We start from the raw sequence: 6,027 nt of genomic DNA on the forward strand, positions 1-6,027 counted from the left end.
GGAATTCCACTTATCCAGATGGAAGGACCAGCCCACGCAACACAGATGCCACCATCATGCTGGTCACAGTATGAACACAGCTGGCTGCTCTTCTGACGCGGCTCAGCACCCGCCCACCAGCCCCCGCCCCACACTGAATGTTTGCTAGCTGCAGGGGCATCTCTCCCCATTGCATTTCACTAATTTTTGCAGAACCTGCATCAAGCACTTCTCCAAAGCCAGTGCATGAGCCATCTGCATGCAGTGGAGGCATAGAGGGGAATTTTATGTTTGGGGCTGAGTGAAGAGGCTTTACTGGACATTTGAGAGTTCCTTCTAAACACATTCTTCCCAGAACAGCTTACTTTAACAAGCTGTACCTAGTAATGTCATGCTCCACGTTGAGAGGCGCTATGCATAAGTGAATTTGAAAATACGTACAGAAAACAGTGTTGCAGGGACCTGCATTCTATAAAACTGGGAACCGTTACCCAGAGCTAAACGAAATATTGTAGGCTACATTTTTTTCCTTCGGTTACTGAAAACCTATTTTTAAAAAATAGATGTAAATTAGATTGCTTCCACATTTACCAGGAACACTTGGATTCTGATCTCAGCAGTAGTTGTAGAGTGACTGCATGTCATCTTGGATTACGCGGCACAATGAGACGTCCCACATCCGTCTTCCACCAAAGATTCCTCAGAGCTGTGAAGGGAAGGGAGTTCTCTTAACACTGGTCTGATTACCTGTGTGCACTTCACGGAGGGTAAAGGGACACGTTGAAAGGCCGAGTCAGAACTGCTTGCCACACAGCATGTCCAGCCAAGTGCCTGGTTAGACAGAGCTTAAGTTTTCTCAGGGAAAGAAGCTGCTGCTTGGATGTTTCTAGAGGTGAGTCCTTGGGCACCCGGAGCACCCATGCCCAGGGGAATGTGACAGTACCTCCCATCTGCCCTCTGCACCTGGGGACAGAGAATCACTCCTGACACCTTGCATGGCCAAAATCTGGAAGATGCACCAATCTGCATCGCTCCTGTTCTAGAAGGGAAAGAAGCACAATTCCCTCCACCCCGCCTCCAACACTCGTCGCACCAAGATCCAGTTTCAGAAACCAAGGCCCAGTAGCAGGGAAGGCTGCCAAGACTCTGGCACTAAGACACTGCACTGAGAGTGTGTGTGTTGGAGGGGGGGATTAAAAAGGGAAGGCGCCCCGAGATCTAGGAAAGCTGGAATTCTGCTGCCATCTTGCTAGACTTGGCCAGTTTGGTGCTGTTACCGCTGCAAAGCAGGGGTTCCTCCCAATGCAAGCAGTAGATGACACGTCGTTTCTTCAATGTGAATGCTACTGCAGCGCCGTGAATTTTCATGCAGAACTGAGATGGCATCTCTTCGGCCTCTGAGGGCATGAGTGTGAGTTTTGGTCTCAGCCTGGCAAGACAGGAGCATCAGAAATGCCCAGGAGGCATCCAGAAAGACAAGGCAATGTATCCGAGCACGTGGGGCTTGAGGCCTGCAAACGAGCCACGCTGGGGAGGGAGGCTTGGAAACGAAACAGAGAAGTCCTTAACGGGACCTGATGGGTCTTTGTTGACCACTGGCCTTGGACTGTGTGATGCTCTGTTGCCTCTTTTCATCTCCTCCATACTGTCTATCCTGGATGTCTGAGTCCCATCTCCTCCGAGGGGGGCTCCTGAGACCCCATGACCAGCTGAGGGCTTAACCGGGTGGACTTGTGGCCGCAGCTTGGGAATCTCAACATAGGCGGTTATAAGGAGTCCACACCTAAGAATCACACTAAGCTTCACTTTCCAGAATGAAAAGAACTTGTCAACATTCAGCTTCCTGTTCGGGTTTTATTCAAGTCTAGTGCTGGACGGTATTCAAATTAATGCAGAAGAGCCACACAGGGGCACTCATGTTCCAAAGACAAAACCTGAGAGAGAAGGCTGTTTGTGCTTCTGCTTTCCCAACAGGATTTATTTTGGGGTTGCAGAGATGTTTGCATAAATAAGACGCTTCAGGTGTATCCTTAGTGCTCTGGATTCTGATCAACGAATTTCACTTCTAACAGGCAGACTTTGATCTCCTCCTTTCATCTTCGTGTCCCAAGGACATGAAAACCTGGCCACGTGTACAATTCCGTCACGTCTGTGGGCCCACCCTGCAGAGGCCCAGCCAGCTCCAGCCAGGGGCACCTACGGTGCTGCACTGCACGTGCTCACGAGGTAGGCTGTGTGCATCTCCACCAACGGACATGGCGGAACCAAGTGCCCCCCTCAATCCCTTTACTTGTCGCTGAAACCACAGCCCTAGGAAGGCAGCATCGAGAACTGGGACTCGTGGAGCACATACCACGTGCCAGGCTCTGCTAAGTGCTGCCACACGTGCCACCCACGCAGTCCTCCCAGTGACCCGTGAGGCGGATGCCACCAGTATCCCGACCACAGAGAAAACGGAGCAGAGGCCACTCAGCCACCAAGTGTCAGATCCCAGTACTGAACCCACGGCGACAGGTTTAAGAGCCAAATGGCTGAAACACCCTTCTCTGCAGCACATTGCCACTTCCGCCTCAGTCGGACCTGGGTGACCCGGGGCTCCATCCTCCTTGTATGCAGAGAATCTGTGCCTTGTCTTCTTTCTGCTTCTCCCACTCACCCTCAAACCCTGATTTTTTCCAGTGATCCAAATGACCAATGTCTGTCTCATTTTTTGGTTCCACGTCTGTTTCTTCTCTGCTTTTCTCAGGCACAGGGTGAGAAAGAGCCTCAAAGCCACCCCTGCGTTTGCTGTTTGTCTTCTCCTTCCTCTGAGCAGCGAGAACGTCTGCCCTCGACCTTGGGGCAAACCTGAACAGCAGTCCACTGCTGGCAGATCGACACGTGCTTCAGTCTTGCCTAGCAGGTCTCGAGGACCGTGGCTCTGCCTGAGAGGCTGACGCTCACATTTCAGGGCCTTGGGGACTGGGTTACGGGCGTGTGGGCTCCTCACCAGGAGAGGCGGGAGCAGCGGGAAGGGCGTGAGCCCTGATGCAGCCGCGGGAGCAAGCGCAGTGAGGCCCCGGGAGTGGAGGCCGTGCGCACGTGTGGTCTCTGCCCACGGGGCTGTGGCTTGAGTGGCCTCTTGTGCTGAGCGGTCCTGGAAAGAAGCACTCCTGCAAGGGGGTGACAAGTGGGGGGCTGGGGAAAAGAGGGGTAAATGTGAGACAAACACTTAGCAAGGAGCCTTTGCTTCTAACAGAAGTCCATCTCAAGGTAAACATGCAGATTCAAAGCGGACCTGCAGGTGCCCCAGGCTGGGAGCTCAGGCCTCCTCCTCGGCAGCTCCTGCCGGTCTTGGCCTTGGCTCCCCTCTACCACGGAATAACCCTGCAGCTTCCCCTGCGTGTCTCACAGCAGGCTTCCCCAACCCTTCCCAGGGCATCGTCCCCTACCATCGAAGTCCTGTTTGAACTCGGCTCCACAGTGTCAGATGCCAGAGTGACGGCCAGCCCCGGCCAGGCCGCAGCTTCCATCCACACCCTCTGCAGCGCGCCCGCCTCAGCTCAGCCAGAACTCACACAGTGAGACCACCAGACCCTTTTCACCTAACCCACAATCCTGTAGTTTAATAATTAACATTTTAAATCTCAAACATAGGAGTTTATGTGTATTCCTGTCAAATTTCATCTGGTAGATTTTGGTTCTTCATCTCGAACTGTTGAAAGGCAAATTTGAGCTCTATTTTGTCACATGATGCATTATTCTTTCCAGTGTCCATTTTACATAGCTTTGATAACCTTCAATTAAGTGTTGAGCAAATTCTGAAATGCGACCTTCGGATAGGGGTGTCCACACCTCTCAACAGGCTGGTGTTGAACCCACAGGCAGGTAAACGATGGGGCAGTTCACTTGCTTAGGCTTTCCTCATCTTTTACTCTAGAGCTTAGATACGTCACAGTTTTGATGGTGGTGACTTGAATATGCTTTTTAAAACATATGATGAAAAGTACTTACTCTTTTTATTAAAAAAAAACAAACAGAAAACAAAACTATACGTATCACAAACTCTTGAACAGAAGATGCCATAAAAAAATTTTAGGTATTCTGAACTTTATTGATAGGACTTGGAAGGCCAAGACATCAGACGAAAACTCAAGGTACAAAAACCCTTTTGAAGAACATGAAGTTTTTCAAGACTACAAGTAACTGTCTTTCATGGGCAGTGCTCCCCTGTAAGACTGTCAATTTTTCTTTCCTGTTGGGTGTTTTTACAAGTTTTACAATATTCGGTCATTTTCAGCTTTGTTCTTTGGCTGCTCAGACGGCCCTTTCTAAGATATCCATCGTCAGTCCCTTTGTTCTGTCTTCAGTGAGTTTAAGTTGCTGATAAGCTCCACCTGCAGGTCACTGGTTTCCTATGAAAGGAGGTAACCCGGGAACAGCCAGGCGGAAGAGGTGCACAGGGCGAGGGGCCAGGAAGGGCACCGAGCCGCCCCCATCTCTGAGCGGTCACCCCCCGGCTCCACGTGTCCGGCAGCCTGGGAGCTCCTTCCATGTGCTCTGAGGAAGCAAAGTTCTACGCCCTTTGAATGAAACGAAAGGTGGACTGGGTGCGTCCTGTACTCAGTTTTGTCTCTTTTCACATCAAACGTGCAGCGTGCCTGCAGCTATTAGAGGCATCTGCACTTGGGGTGAGGCGGACGCAGAGCTGTCAGGGATCAGCCATCCCGGCGTCGCCATTCCACGGCCTGTGTGGAGGACATCCAGGGTCACGTTCCAGGCTCCTTCCTTCTACTCCGTCTGTCTGATTCCTGGCCCCTCTTGCACCCTTACAAACCATTGTAACTCCTTCCTGTAAGAGTATGGAGCAAAACCAAAAAATCCTGGTCTGAGCAAAATACCCTTGTTCCTGCCGTTTAACTTCGTAGAGAACTTAGGCTGGGGCACAGGCGGGAAGAAGGGCAAGCGGCATCGTGCACCAGCCTCTCCTACGGTCCCGGCTTCTTGCACACACAGGGCTGGGGCACTGATCGCCTTTTGCTGACGGGCGCCTGCCACCATGCTTGCCCCTCGCGATTTGGGATCTGGGCACTTTCTGCAGTGTAGACCCAGACGCAGTCAGTGGAGAAGACTGCTCAGTGCTGTTGGGTATTAACCACGGTTTTTATTTTCTGTAATGTTTCGACATCTTGGGGGCCTTGTGGGCTGGGAAGAGACCCCTTCCCAAGCTGGCTGACTCCTAGGGGTGGCAGGGGACACCTGTGAGCACGCCACTCATACGCAAACCTACCAAGCCGGAGTCCTCCCCAACCACCACTCCCAGCTCTGACCCTCCCAGGCCAGGGTCTCCTCTGCCCCAGGTCACCCCACGGCCAGGGAGTGGACAACTGGAGGCCACCCCTGGAGCCCAGAGTCTGCTGAAATGACTCAAGCTATCCAACCCCAGGCCTGCCCAGACTTGCTCACCCTACCTCGCCCATTCCTTCTTCCAGGAGCCACGAGACGGATTCGGCCACGCTTCCTCCTCACCCTCGGCCTGCTGACAGACCCTGGTGCTTCTCGTGGGCCCCGTGCAGCGTGGTGCACCCCTCCTCTCGGGAGCTGTGCGTCAAGCACTCTTCTTTCAAGGCAGCAGTTTCCAAGTCTGTCATCTTATCACACCTGATCAGGACACATCCCGTGTACATTTTAACACGGGTCAATCCTCCCTCTGGACACTTCTTCTCTGGTCAGAAGAGGCTGTGTAAGCACCCACCCTCCTGATGGAAACAGCCCACTCGCAGGCCGCATGCACCCTCCCAGGGCAGGACCACACAAGCACCACTCGCACAGCAACGTGCCTGCAGCATCCACAGGGGCGTCCCGTGATGCCGTCCCTTCAGCGGGGGCCACGGTCCCGGCAAAGACGGAGCTTCTTGGTGCCACATCCCTGCCGGGGCACCGCACCTGGTCCCAGATGCCGACAGGGAAAGCAGCATTTGGGGCTTGCCACTGTTGCGGAGGCAAGGCAATGCTTTCCTTCCCGAAACAGTTTACAAGAAGGGAAATTACACTCCCTGAAAAGCCACG

The sequence above is a fragment of the Balaenoptera acutorostrata genome, chromosome 13 (genome assembly GCF_949987535.1).
Source record: "Balaenoptera acutorostrata chromosome 13, mBalAcu1.1, whole genome shotgun sequence".
Taxonomy (NCBI): Eukaryota; Metazoa; Chordata; class Mammalia; order Artiodactyla; family Balaenopteridae; genus Balaenoptera; species Balaenoptera acutorostrata.